Source organism: Phyllobates terribilis, unplaced genomic scaffold, assembly GCF_046119375.1.
Source record: "Phyllobates terribilis strain yellow unplaced genomic scaffold, ASM4611937v1 Scaffold_11__3_contigs__length_659146591, whole genome shotgun sequence".
NCBI lineage: Eukaryota > Metazoa > Chordata > Amphibia > Anura > Dendrobatidae > Phyllobates > Phyllobates terribilis.
This window is the reverse complement of record NW_027362771.1, coordinates 374,712,372-374,725,817: the sequence shown is the minus strand read 5'-3', so window position 1 is coordinate 374,725,817 and position 13,446 is coordinate 374,712,372.

Here is a 13,446-nt window from a genome sequence, read left to right as displayed (position 1 = left end):
TATAACATGATTAAAATCAATTTATTCATGTTAACCTACAATAAAGTTTATTCACATTTTATCTACTGAATCATGGACTTTTGAGTCGGCTTTCTCTTTTGCTCTGTTATCTCAGTTACATACCGACCTGTCCAAGTGGTGTTATATTGTCCATCACTACATACATATCCCGTATCTAAGACTATTCTATATACTTTACACAAATTCTATTTATACTGTGAGGTATGTATCTGATGTTCCCTTTGTTTGAGTACTGAGTAGAGTAGCTGAGAATCCAGCACTTGGGTGAGATAAGGGTTATTAGAAAGCTCAGCATAATATTTCTGTGTCTGCCTCTGCTTATTCTCTTGCTTGGCTCCTCCCTCATCCTTTCATATAGGATTTTAAGAGGTGTAGCCTGAGCAAATTGGATTTCAGCTGTTTGCAAAAGTGGATGTTGAGTTCAGGAAGAAGGAGAAGAAGTGGCTAATAAGTGGAGAAAGAAGCAGTCAATTTCTCTGGCAAGATATATTACAAATTTTCTTATCTTCATTCATACTATTGAATTATACAAAATTTGTTGAAAGTGCCCATTAAAATTGGTTATCCAATACTTTTATATTGATGACGTATCCTTAAGATATCCGGCATCCCCATCGGTCCGTTGTTCCCAGTGCTGGCCAGATGTGATCAATTGTGGAGTGGAACAGCACAGCTCAGTTAACTGTATAGTGGCAGAAGTAGGGTATTGCAAATCCATTCCTTTTCATGCAAATAGAAGCGCGTGTGCAGTACCTTGCAGCGGCCACTATATAGTTGACAGAGCTGTGCTGTTCTCTTCTGCAACTGATAACATTCAGCCACCACTGGCACTGGGAACATCTGATCAATGGGGGTGCTGGGCGTCGGAACCCTACCGTTTGATATTGATGACCTATCCTTAGGATAGGTCGTAAATGAAAAAGTAGTGGGATAATCCCTTTAAAATGTTTCTTTTCCTTATGAGTTATTTCAGCCATATTAGCAGTATATGACATACATGTCTGAGAAGTGAGGGGTTACACTTTTGGGACTCACACCTATCAGAACACAAAAACAGTTGAGTATTTCAGAACTCCTATAAACAACATTGAAGAGATCAGCTTGTGGGTGTCATCTGCATGTCATATATATATATATATATATATATATATATATATATATATATATTAGTACAGACCAAAAGTTTGGACACACCTTCTCATTTAAAGATTTTTCTGTATTTTCATGACTATGAAAATTGTACATTCACACTGAAGGCATCAAAACTATGAGTTAACACATGTGGAATTATATACTTAACAAAAAAGAGTGAAACAACTGAAAATATGTCATATTCTAGGTTCTTCAAAGTAGCCACGTTTTGCTTTGATGACTGCTTTGCACACTCTTGGCATTCTCTTGATGAGCTTCAAGAGGTAGTCACTGGAAATGGTCTTCCAACAATCTTGAAGGAGTTCCCAGAGATGCTTAGCACTTGTTGGCCCTTTTGCCTTCACTCTGCGGTCCAGCTCACCCCAAACCATCTCGATTGGGTTCAGGTCTGGTGACTGTGGAGGCCAGGTCATCTGGCGTAGCACCCCATCACTCTCCTTCTTGGTCAAATAGCTCTTACACAGCCTGAAGGTGTGTTTGGGGTCATTGTCCTGTTGAAAAATAAATGATGGTCCAACTAAACGCAAACCTGAAGGAATAGCATGCCGCTGCAAGATGCTGTGGTAGCCATGCTGGTTCAGTATGCCTTCAATTTTGAATAAATCCCCAACAGTGTCACCAGCAAAGCACCCCCACACCATCACACCTCCTCCTCCATGCTTCACGGTGGGAATCAGGCATGTAGAGTCCATCCGTTCACCTTTTCTGCGTCGCAAAAAGACACGGTGGTTGGAACCAAAGATCTCAAATTTGGACTCATCAGACCAAAGCACAGATTTCCACTGGTCTAATGTCCATTCCTTGTGTTCTTTAGCCCAAACAAGTCTCTTCTGCTTGTTGCCTGTCCTCAGCAATGGCTACCTAGCAACTATTTTACCATGAAGGCCTGCTGCACAAAGTCTCCTCTTAACAGTTGTTGTAGAGATGTGTCTGCTGCTAGAACTCTGTGTGGCATTGACCTGGTCTCTAATCTGAGCTGCTGTTAACCTGCGATTTCTGAGGCTGGTGACTCGGATAAACTTATCCTCAGAAGCAGAGGTGACTCTTGGTCTTCCTTTCCTGGGGCGATCCTCATGTGAGCCAGTTTCTTGGTAGCGCTTGATGGTTTTTGCAACTGCACTTGGGGGCACTTTCAAAGTTTGCCCAATTTTCACACTTACTGACCTTCATTTCTTAAAGTAATGATGGCCACTCATTTTTCTTTACTTTTTTCTTGCCATAATACAAATTCTAACAGTCTAGTCAGTAGGACTATCAGCTATGTATCCACCAGACTTCTGCACAACACAACTGATGGTCCTAACTCCATTTATAAGGCACGCAATCCCACTTATTAAACCTGACAGGGCACACCTGTGAAGTGAAAACCATTTCCGGTGACTACCTCTTGAAGCTCATCAAGAGAATGCCAAGAGTGTGCAAAGCAGTCATCAAAGCAAAAAGTGGCTACTTTGAAGAACCTAGAATATAAGACCTATTTTCAGTTGTTTCACACTTTATTGTTAAGTATATAATTCCAAATGTGTTAATTCATAGTTTTGATGCCTTCAGTGTGAATGTACAATTTTCATAGTCATGAAAATACAGAAAAATCTTTAAATGAGAAGGTGTGTCCAAACTTTTGGTCTGTACTGTATATACATACATACAGAGAGAGAGAGAGATATTATATTTTCCTAGTGAAGGAAATAATTATTTGATCCCTTGCTGTTTTTGCCCACTGACAAAGACATGAACAATCTATAATTTTGGGTATGTGCACACGATGCAGAAATGCTCAGGATTTTTTCCTGAGCGTTTCTGCATCTCTCTGGCAGGAAAAAACGCATGCGGATTGTACATGCGGTTTCCTGCCAGGGACATGCGGAAATGAAGCGGTCTTCACTTTCATTTCCGCATGCGGGTTGACAAGCGCTTCCCAAGCGATTTTAGCATCACTGGAAAGTGCTGGTCAACTTTACACTATATAAATCCATGCAACCGGCATGGATTTATATAGTGTGTGAATGTAAAAAAATAAAAAATAAATATATACTTTACCCTCTGATGGCCCCCGGTGTCCTGCATCGCTCGGTCCCGGCTGCCGGCAGTGAAGACTTTAGGACCTTCCGACGTCAGTGTAGCACCCTGAGGATTCGGCTGCTGCAGGGGTATTGCACCTCAACCCAGAGGTGTGATATTCCACTCCCGGGTAAGGATGGAGTCTGGACCTGAGCTCGGTAGGCTGCATGCACTACACACATCCCATTTCCGAGGGGCAGGCCGACGGTACTCCCACTTAGAAATGTGCAGGTACGACCGAGTCTGTTCCTGGCTGGAGTGGGAGGGGGGTGGTACATCCCAAGTAGTGTAGGGGCAGATAGGGGGAGCAGCCTGGGTAAAGATAGGAGCTCATTGGGTGCTGGTCACCTGAGCTCACACATAGAGGGTGTATATAAGGTGGGCACCATCAAAGAACAGGGTCAGTCTGTCAGAGTAAGAAGCAGAGGTCCAGATGAGCCTGCAGAGAGAGAGTGGAGCAGAGAAGGAAAGACCCAGAGGGGACAAAGAGAGGACTCTGAGAACCCAAATTCAATCCCCGGGTGAAGAGTCGGCAATAGGGTACCGGATCCCAAACTGGTGGGGGCAAAAGCACACCCTAGCCAGAGACCGGAGGCCGTGGGCAGGATCTGCCACGGCCACCCACCACATCCACCCCGAAGGCAAACCACGTGGAGGGTCAGGGAACCCAAGGCCAAGGGTCTCCCAACAGAAGGCCCGAGGGAGCTGGACCTAGGTGGATCACTAGTGGGGACGGCCAGAGGAAAGGACAGAAGGAGAGCTCAGGGTCACGCTCCGGACTTGTTTGGGGGTTTGCTGAATCCAGGACCTGGTGGACGCAGCACGGCTCGGGTGGTCACTTGAAGCTGGAGTGACCGGAACATCAGCAGTGAGTAAATACCTTAAACTGCACAACCCGACTCTGTCTTCACTTAACATCTATGCTGCACCACCACAACCCCCATCCTCTGCACCTGACCCCCTGAGGCTATACCCCACCCGTTGGGGGTTATACTACCAAAAGCTGCACCAACACCATCAGCCTCAGCGGACCCTGCTGCAGCGGCGGCCATAGTGACCGCAATACAACGGGTGGCGTAGTCGACATTAAGAACTTTATAACATCTGTAGGACTGCCACATACTCTGAGCTTGACACCCTGGGCACGGACCGGGTCACAGCCACTCGGAAGACTACAACTCCCATCTGATCCGGCTCCGGATATTCCCCTAAAGAATATGGCCCAGGGGGCGCGTCAACTTTGGCGTAGTCGGCAGGATTACGTGCCCGCAACAACCGGGTACTGCGTGCCTGAAGAAAAGAACGAGTTTACCTCAAAAAGAAGTCTCCTGCCGGTTCCGGAGGGTCCCCGCCATCGGACTCCATCACAGGTCGATTCCCGCCGGTTGTCCGCCATTAACAGCTTTTTCCCGCCATCTGCAGAGTTTCCCGCCACTGGGAGACGATTCCCGCCATTTCCAAAGGTTTCTCGCCTTGGAGGAGCGGACGCCATTATGGGCGTGCCAGAGGATGGCAAGAGGCCACCTCCCATCGTGGGCCAGGACCGAAAATGGCGCCAAAAGTGGAAACCGCCCCCACCAACAGAGACTGTGATGCTGGAGGTGTCTGTCAGCGTGAAAGAACTGCCCCTGGAGCTGACAATCACCAAGAGGCCCCGGGACCGCCCTCGAAGTGGGAGGACTGAGAAAGAGAGAGCAAAGATGGGTGTCGCTTGGAGCAGTCTGGAGCGAGCGCACCCGGAGGCAAGAAGCCTGGAGAAGAGTTTCGGAGGAGCTTGCCCGGAGATGGCGAGAAAGCAGAGCAGCACCGGCCCGTTGGCCAGGAGCCTGCTAGAAACAGAGGAGGGAGAGCAGAGCAGCACCGGCCCGCTGGCCAGGAGCCTGCTGGAGACAACAGAAGGAGAGCAGAGCAGCACCGACCCGTTGGTCAGGAGCCTGCTGGAAACAACGACCCCACTAGGCCTAGTGGAGGTCCTAGCACAGCTCCCCCGAGACCGGGAGTGTGCACAGACCGCTCTGGAGGGCCTCGCAAGGAGGATGGCCCGGGTGCAGCGAGAGACGTTGGCAGAGTGGAGCCGTGAGATGGCCCAGCAGACCGAGACCTGTCAGCGGAGCACGCCACCCAAGACGAGGAGACAGACCGCCTCTGAGGATGGCGCGGGAGGACTCAAGGCCGGAGACGGCGCCGAGAAGGGAGCCGAACGAGTGGAGGCAGGTAAAGGGGACGTCTATACCCCAAACCGGGAAACCGCGTACCTGCCCCAGCTCCCCGTCGCAGAGCCCGAAGTCTATCCTGCCGTGCCCGTCGCTGCAACGTCACCGCCGCAGACTAGGCCTCAAACGGGAGCCGCGACCCCTGTGACGTCACACGCCTCGACCCCGAGCGTGACCAAGCAGGAAGTACCACCAGCCTGGTCGCAAGGCCTAGTACCCCCGGGCGCCGCAATACCAACAGCGCCCCCTACCTCCGCGGAGCCCCCGGCCTGGTCGCAGGGCCAAGTAGCCCAGGGCGCCGCCGTCCTTACGGTGCCCTTCACCTTCCAGATACCCCAGGCCTGGCCGCAAGGCCCGGGCAACCCGGGCGCCACCACCACCGCGCCCATAAAACCAAGAGTGCCGCATCTGGGAGAAGATCTGTTTGCCCAGCATACGTGCCCGAACGGGTCTGAAGCTAAAGGAAACCATAAAGAAAGAGCAGGAGGACGTCGTCGTTAAGTACAGCGAAGCAGAAGCTGTATGTAGTTGCCCGTCGGGGCACCGTGAACTGTTACTGCTGCTATCATAGTCCCCGTTGGGACCAGCAAGTGTGAACTGTTTACCCGTTTATCCCTTAAATCCCACTGACCGAGGACTGAGAGCGGTCATTCCTCCCTAATACCTGGCCGAGGACTGAGAGCGGCCACTACCCCTCTTGTAAATAGTTGCGCGTCCTAAAGCGCCCCCTACCGGTTTTATAGGAAAACCATTTTTCAAGAAAAGACTGTCTCACTTTACCCGGTCACACGTTGCACAGTGACCGGAGGAGGAACTAGAAGCGAAGAAAAGTCTACAAGAATGTTTTATATGAAAAGTTTTATTGATATATATATATATAATGTTTTGTATGATGTTTTATATGTTTATGCAAAAGTTTGTATGTTTTGTGGTGTTTTGTTCTTACAGCCCGAGGACGTGCTGTGATTTACCAGGGGGGAATGTAGCACCCTGAGGATTCGGCTGCTGCAGGGGTATTGCACCTCAACCCAGAGGTGTGATATTCCACTCCCGGGTAAGGATGGAGTCTGGACCTGAGCTCGGTAGGCTGCATGCACTACACACATCCCATTTCCGAGGGGCAGGCCGACGGTACTCCCACTTAGAAATGTGCAGGTACGACCGAGTCTGTTCCTGGCTGGAGTGGGAGGGGGGTGGTACATCCCAAGTAGTGTAGGGGCAGATAGGGGGAGCAGCCTGGGTAAAGATAGGAGCTCATTGGGTGCTGGTCACCTGAGCTCACACATAGAGGGTGTATATAAGGTGGGCACCATCAAAGAACAGGGTCAGTCTGTCAGAGTAAGAAGCAGAGGTCCAGATGAGCCTGCAGAGAGAGAGTGGAGCAGAGAAGGAAAGACCCAGAGGGGACAAAGAGAGGACTCTGAGAACCCAAATTCAATCCCCGGGTGAAGAGTCGGCAATAGGGTACCGGATCCCAAACTGGTGGGGGCAAAAGCACACCCTAGCCAGAGACCGGAGGCCGTGGGCAGGATCTGCCACGGCCACCCACCACATCCACCCCGAAGGCAAACCACGTGGAGGGTCAGGGAACCCAAGGCCAAGGGTCTCCCAACAGAAGGCCCGAGGGAGCTGGACCTAGGTGGATCACTAGTGGGGACGGCCAGAGGAAAGGACAGAAGGAGAGCTCAGGGTCACGTTCCGGACTTGTTTGGGGGTTTGCTGAATCCAGGACCTGGTGGACGCAGCACGGCTCGGGTGGTCACTTGAAGCTGGAGTGACCGGAACATCAGCAGTGAGTAAATACCTTAAACTGCACAACCCGACTCTGTCTTCACTTACCATCTATGCTGCACCACCACAACCCCCATCCTCTGCACCTGACCCCCTGAGGCTATACCCCACCCGTTGGGGGTTATACTACCAAAAGCTGCACCAACACCATCAGCCTCAGCGGACCCTGCTGCAGCGGCGGCCATAGTGACCGCAATACAACGGGTGGCGTAGTCGACATTAAGAACTTTATAACATCTGTAGGACTGCCACATACTCTGAGCTTGACACCCTGGGCACGGACCGGGTCACAGCCACTCGGAAGACTACAACTCCCATCTGATCCGGCTCCGGATATTCCCCTAAAGAATATGGCCCAGGGGGCGCGTCATCAGCGTCACGTGACCCGTCACATGACTCTGACGTCAGCGAAGGTCCTTCTTCATTCAACCCCGAAGTGCCGCGAACCAAGCAGGAGCGCTGCGCGGGCCGTCAGAAGGTGAGAATATATATATTTTTTATTTTATTCTTTTTTTTTTTAATGGTACCTGGGTCTGGATGAGAGTTCTCTCATCCACACCCGGGTACCATCCGCACATTAGACCGCATGAAAAGCGCATCAACATATACAGTGATGCGGATTTCATGCGGTCTAATGCAAGTCAATGGCGGCAAAAGAGCAGCGTTTCCGCAAAATTAATTGACATGCTGCGGATTTTTGACCGCAGCGTTTACGCTGCAGAAAAATCCGCATCATGGGCACAGCACATGCGGATTTCAATTGGAGAACATTGCTGCCCTTCTACCATGCATTTTTCATGCGTTTACGCGGCGTTTACGCAACTGCAAAAATGCCGCGGAAACGCATTAAATACGCATCGTGTGAACTCAGCCTAAGAGTAGGTTAATTTTAACATTAAGAGATAGAATACCCCCCCCAAAAAATCAAGAAAATAGTATAAATTGTATAAATTAGATAAATTTATTTGCATTTTGCAGTGAGAAATAAGTATTTGATTCCCTACAAACTGTTATGAGTTCTGGCTCCTACAGACCAGTTAGACACTCCTAATCCTTGTTACCTGCATTAAAGATCGCTGTCTTACATAGTCACCTGTATAAAAGACTCCTGTCCACAGACTCAATTAATCAGTCAGACTCTAACCTCTACAACATGGCAAGACCAAACAGCTTTCTAAGGATGTCAGGGACAAGATTATAGACCTGCACAAAGCTGGAATGGGCTACAAAATAATACTGCAGACTTTCTAACCATTAATACACAATTGCTTGTAATGGAGGTGCTCAATGTCATCACTGAAATACAGTACAGACCAAAAGTTTGGACACACCTTCTCATTTAAAGATTTTTCTTTATTTTCATGACTATGAAAATTGTACATTCACACTGAAGGTATCAAAACTATGAATTAACACATGTGGAATTATGCACTTAACAAAAAAGTGTGAAACAACTGAAAATATGTCTTATATTCTAGGTTCTTCAAAGTAGCCACCTTTTGCTTTGATGACTGCTTTGCACACTCTTGCCATTCTCTTGATGAGCTTCAAGAGGTAGTCACCGGAAATGGTTTTCACTTCACAGGTGTTTCCTGTCAGGTTTAATAAGTGGGGTTTCTTGCCTTATAAATGGGGTTGGGACCATCAGTTGTGTTGTGCAGAAGTCTGGTGGATACACAGCTGATAGTCCTACTGAATAGACTGTTAGAATTTGTATTATGGCAAGAAAAAAGCAGCTAAGTAAAGAAAAATGAGTGGCCATCATTACTTTATTAAATGAAGGTCAGTCAGTCTGAAAAATTGGGAAAACTTTGAAAGTGTCCCCAAGTGCAGTTGCAAAAACTATCAAGCGCTACAAAGAAACTGGGTCACATAAGGACCGCCCCAGGAAAGGAAGACCAAGAGTCACCTCTGCTTCTGAGGATAAGTTTATCCGAGTCACCAGCCTCAGAAATCGCAGGTTAACAGCAGCTCAGATTAGAGACCAGGTCAATGCCACACAGAGTTCTAGCAGCAGACACATCTCTTCAACAACTGTTAAGAGGAGACTTTGTGCAGCAGACTTTCATGGTAAAATAGCTGCTAGGAAACCACTGCTAAGGACAGGCAACAAGCAGAAGAGACTTGTTTGGGCTAAAGAACACAAGTAATGGACATTAGACCAGTGGAAATCTGTGCTTTGGTCTGATGAGTCCAAATTTGAGATCTTTGGTTCCAACCACCGTGTCTTTGTGCGATGCAGAAAAGGTGAACGGATGGACTCTACATGCCTGGTTCCCACCGTGAAGCATGGAAGAGGAGGTGTGATGGTGTGGGGGTGCGTTGCTGGTGACACCGTTGGGGATTTATTCAAAATTGAAGGCATACTGAACCAGCATGGCTACCACAGCATCTTGCAGCGGCATGCTATTCCATCCGGTTTGCGTTTAGTTGGACCATCATGTATTTTTCAACAAGACAATGACCCCAAACACACCTCCAGGCTGTGTAAGGGCTATTTGACCAAGAAGGAGAGTGATGGGGTGCTACTCCAGATGACCTGGCCTCCACAGTCACCAGACCTGAACCCAATCAAGATGGTTTGGGGTGAGCTGGACCGCAGAGTGAAGGCAAAAGGGCCAACAAGTGCTAAGCATCTCTGGGAACTCCTTCAAGATTGTTGGAAGACCATTTCCGGTGACTACCTCTTGAAGCTCATCAAGAGAATGCCAAGAGTGTGCAAAGCAGTCATCAAAGCAAAAGGTGGCTACTTTGAAGAACCTAGAATGTAAGACATATTTTCAGTTGTTTCACACTTTTTTGTCAAGTATATAATTCCACATGTGTTAATTCATAGTTTTGATGCCTTCAGTGTGAATGTACAATTTTCAGAGTCATGAAAATACAGAAAAATCTTTAAATGAGAAGGTGTGTCCAAACTTTTGGTCTGTACTGTATGTCAATATATTGGTCTGATCTCTTTATATATTAATATTATTATTTATATGGCGCCAACATATTCCACAGTGCTTTACACACATTGTGAGCCCTAATGGGGACAGAGAAGACAATCTACATTCCTCTATCACAGAGCTGTCAAACTCAAATACACAGAGAGCCAAAATTAAAAGCTTGGAAAAAGTCGCAGGCCAACCTTGATATTCTTAAAAAAAAACAAGTCTACAACTGAGAAAGTTTTTCCTTATCATCAAATATAACAATGAACCTTTTCATACGAAAACAAACATAATGGGGTTGTCCCTCGAGCAAAGTACATTTTAATTATTAGATCTAAGAATATTGGAATACTATAATATGTTACATAAGAGCAGTAAAAAGCATATGGCTCAATGGCCTAATTTAAAAACGAAATAGCAAGGGATAAAAAACCTTGAATAATGCAGATAAAGTATGATGCCAACTAAAGTGCCCCCCAAACACATTAAGATATCCCCATGGTGAATTCCTCCACATGCATGGTACGATAACCCTTCTGTACCCCCCCCCCAGCAAAGTATGGTAACCCCATCACAGTATGAATCCTCCACTGTAATCCCCACACAGTAAAATGGGCCCCATATAGTCCTCCATAAAGTATAATGGGCCCCATATAGCCATTTATGCAGTATAATGGCCCCAAATAGTCCTCCATACAGTATAATGGGCCCTGCATTGCCTTTCATACAGTGTAATCACTTCACATAGTCCTCCAGTTTAATGGCCCCACATAGTGTTCCATACAGTATAAAGGGCCCACATTGTGCGCCATACAGTATACTGGCCCCACATAGTCCTCCACACAATATAATGGCCCCACATAGTGCTCCATACAGTATAAAGGGCCCACATTGTGTGCCATACAGTATACTGGCCCCACATAGTCCTCCATACAATATAATGGCCCCACATAGTGCTCCATACAGTGTAACGGGGCCCTGCATCTCCTTCTATTCAGTATAAGGGGCCCCACATAGTGCTCCATATAGTATAATGGCCCCACATAGTGCTCCATACAGTATAATGGGCCCTGCATTGCACTCCATACAGTTTAATGGCACCACATAGTGCTCCATACAGTATAATGGCCCCACATAGTGCTCCATACAGTATTATGGCCTCACATAGTGCTCCATACAGTATAATGGTCTCACATCGTGCTCCATACAGTATAATGGGCACCACATAGTCCTCCATACAGTATAATGGGCACCACATAGTGCTCCATACAGTATAATGGGCCCCACATAATGGTCCATAAAGTATAATGGGGCTCTGCATTGCCTTCCATACAGTATAATGGCCCCTCATAGTGCTTCATACAGTATAATGGCCCCACATAGTGCTTCATACAGTATAATGGCCCCACATAGTGCTTCATACAGTATAATGGCCCCACATAGTGCTCTATACAGAATAATGGCTTTACATAGTGCTTCATACAGTATAATGGCCCGACAGAAAAAAAAAAAAAGAATAATCACCTTTCTTCATTCCCTTGTTGCTCCAGTCTCTGCAGCACATCTTCTGATCCTCTGCACTGCTCGGCACAGCTGGTGCATTGTAATGTAGTCATCGTGCCCACTGTACTGAGATGTCAGACGTGGAGGGAGAATGATCGTGGAGGGAGCATCAGCTGACGCTCCCTCCTCCATCATTGATTTCAACTGTATCAGCATCCAGGATGCCGATACAGTTGAAAGTGCGATGCCGGATGGGGGAACCGTCCGGCATTGCGGGCCAAATATACTCACACTGTAGGCCAGATTTGGCCTGCGGGTGAGTGTTTGACATGTGTGCTCTATCAGTATGTCTTTGGTATGTGGCATGAAACCAGAGTAACCAGAGGAAACCCATGCAAACACGGGGAGAACATACAAACTCCTTGCAGATATTGTCCTTTGTGGGATTTGAACATAGGACCCAGCTAAATCTTTAGTTCATGATTAAAAATAAGCAATAATAAGTAATATAAGTAATATACATTATATTGTCTATCACACTGCAGGACTAAAATGTTCATTTATTCTGATATTTTCACTATGCCAGACTGGCCAAAGTGGCATTGAGCCACCCTTTCCATGAACCCATATGTGGAGGGTGACATCATCACATGCATGCTCTGTAGATGTATGTGGAGCTATAGAAAATGGCTTAGACAGCTGCCTTGGCCGCTAAGTAGTATCATAAAGTAGAAGTGAGAGTTTTCATATATTTTCTTGCAGTTTTTATTGGACCAATTTGTAGATTTCTTCAATGGCATTGCCACTATCATCTTATATGTAAAATGTATGTGTTTTTGAACCATATGTAATTATTAATTAAATAAAAACAACTTTGTCCAGAGCTGGAGACTTCATCTGCCAACAGGCTCCTTGGTTTATAACTTAACATTAACCAGCAAGTGCTGAGCAGTAATGAAACAGACCTTAATAAAAAAGTGAGGAATGGAGAGACAGAGCAATGATGTCCTTCCTTGGCAAAGCTCCTCAAGTCTATGAATAAACCAGGGTTATTTTTAGCAGCTTCACTTTTTCTACTATGACAGCAACCTTTTCAGATTCATGGTTTTCAAAGAAGTTGTTTAAAAAAGTAGGTAAAAATATATGTACTTATGCAGTATTTAATATACAAAAGACAGATAACCAGAGCAATTCAGTGGAAGTCAGATCAAATATCAATAATCAAACCCATGGTAAGATATGGTAAAGATGAAGCCCCATACATGACCGCTAAGTCCTGATTAGATACTAGGGGTATCAGTAACATTGTATGCTTATTTTGTTAATATGCTGTTAGTCTGAGCTACTGCTTTAGCTAAATTAAATATTACATTTTTGTTTTATTACCATACTATGGAATAAACATTAAACCTTTATTAGGCTATGTGCCCACGATGCAGAAATGAAGCAGAAAATTTCTGCAGCGTTTCTGCATCTCCCTTGCCAGAAAAAACGCATGCAGATTGTGCATGCGTTTTTCCTGCAGAATACACGTGTATTCACATGCATATTCACATGCGTTTATGCATGAGGACTACAAGTGTGGCACCCCAGGGGTCTGGTTTCCACAGTAACAGCAATGTTATGTCTGAGAGCAGGTGGGAGGTCTCTTGGTCAGGAATCCTATGCATGCCACACCTCCTGCCCAGTCCTGGGAGGGGAAGGACTTCCCCTATATAAACCTGGGGCTGAGGCAGGGTTAGAGAGAAGAGTAGAGAGAAGAAGAGAAG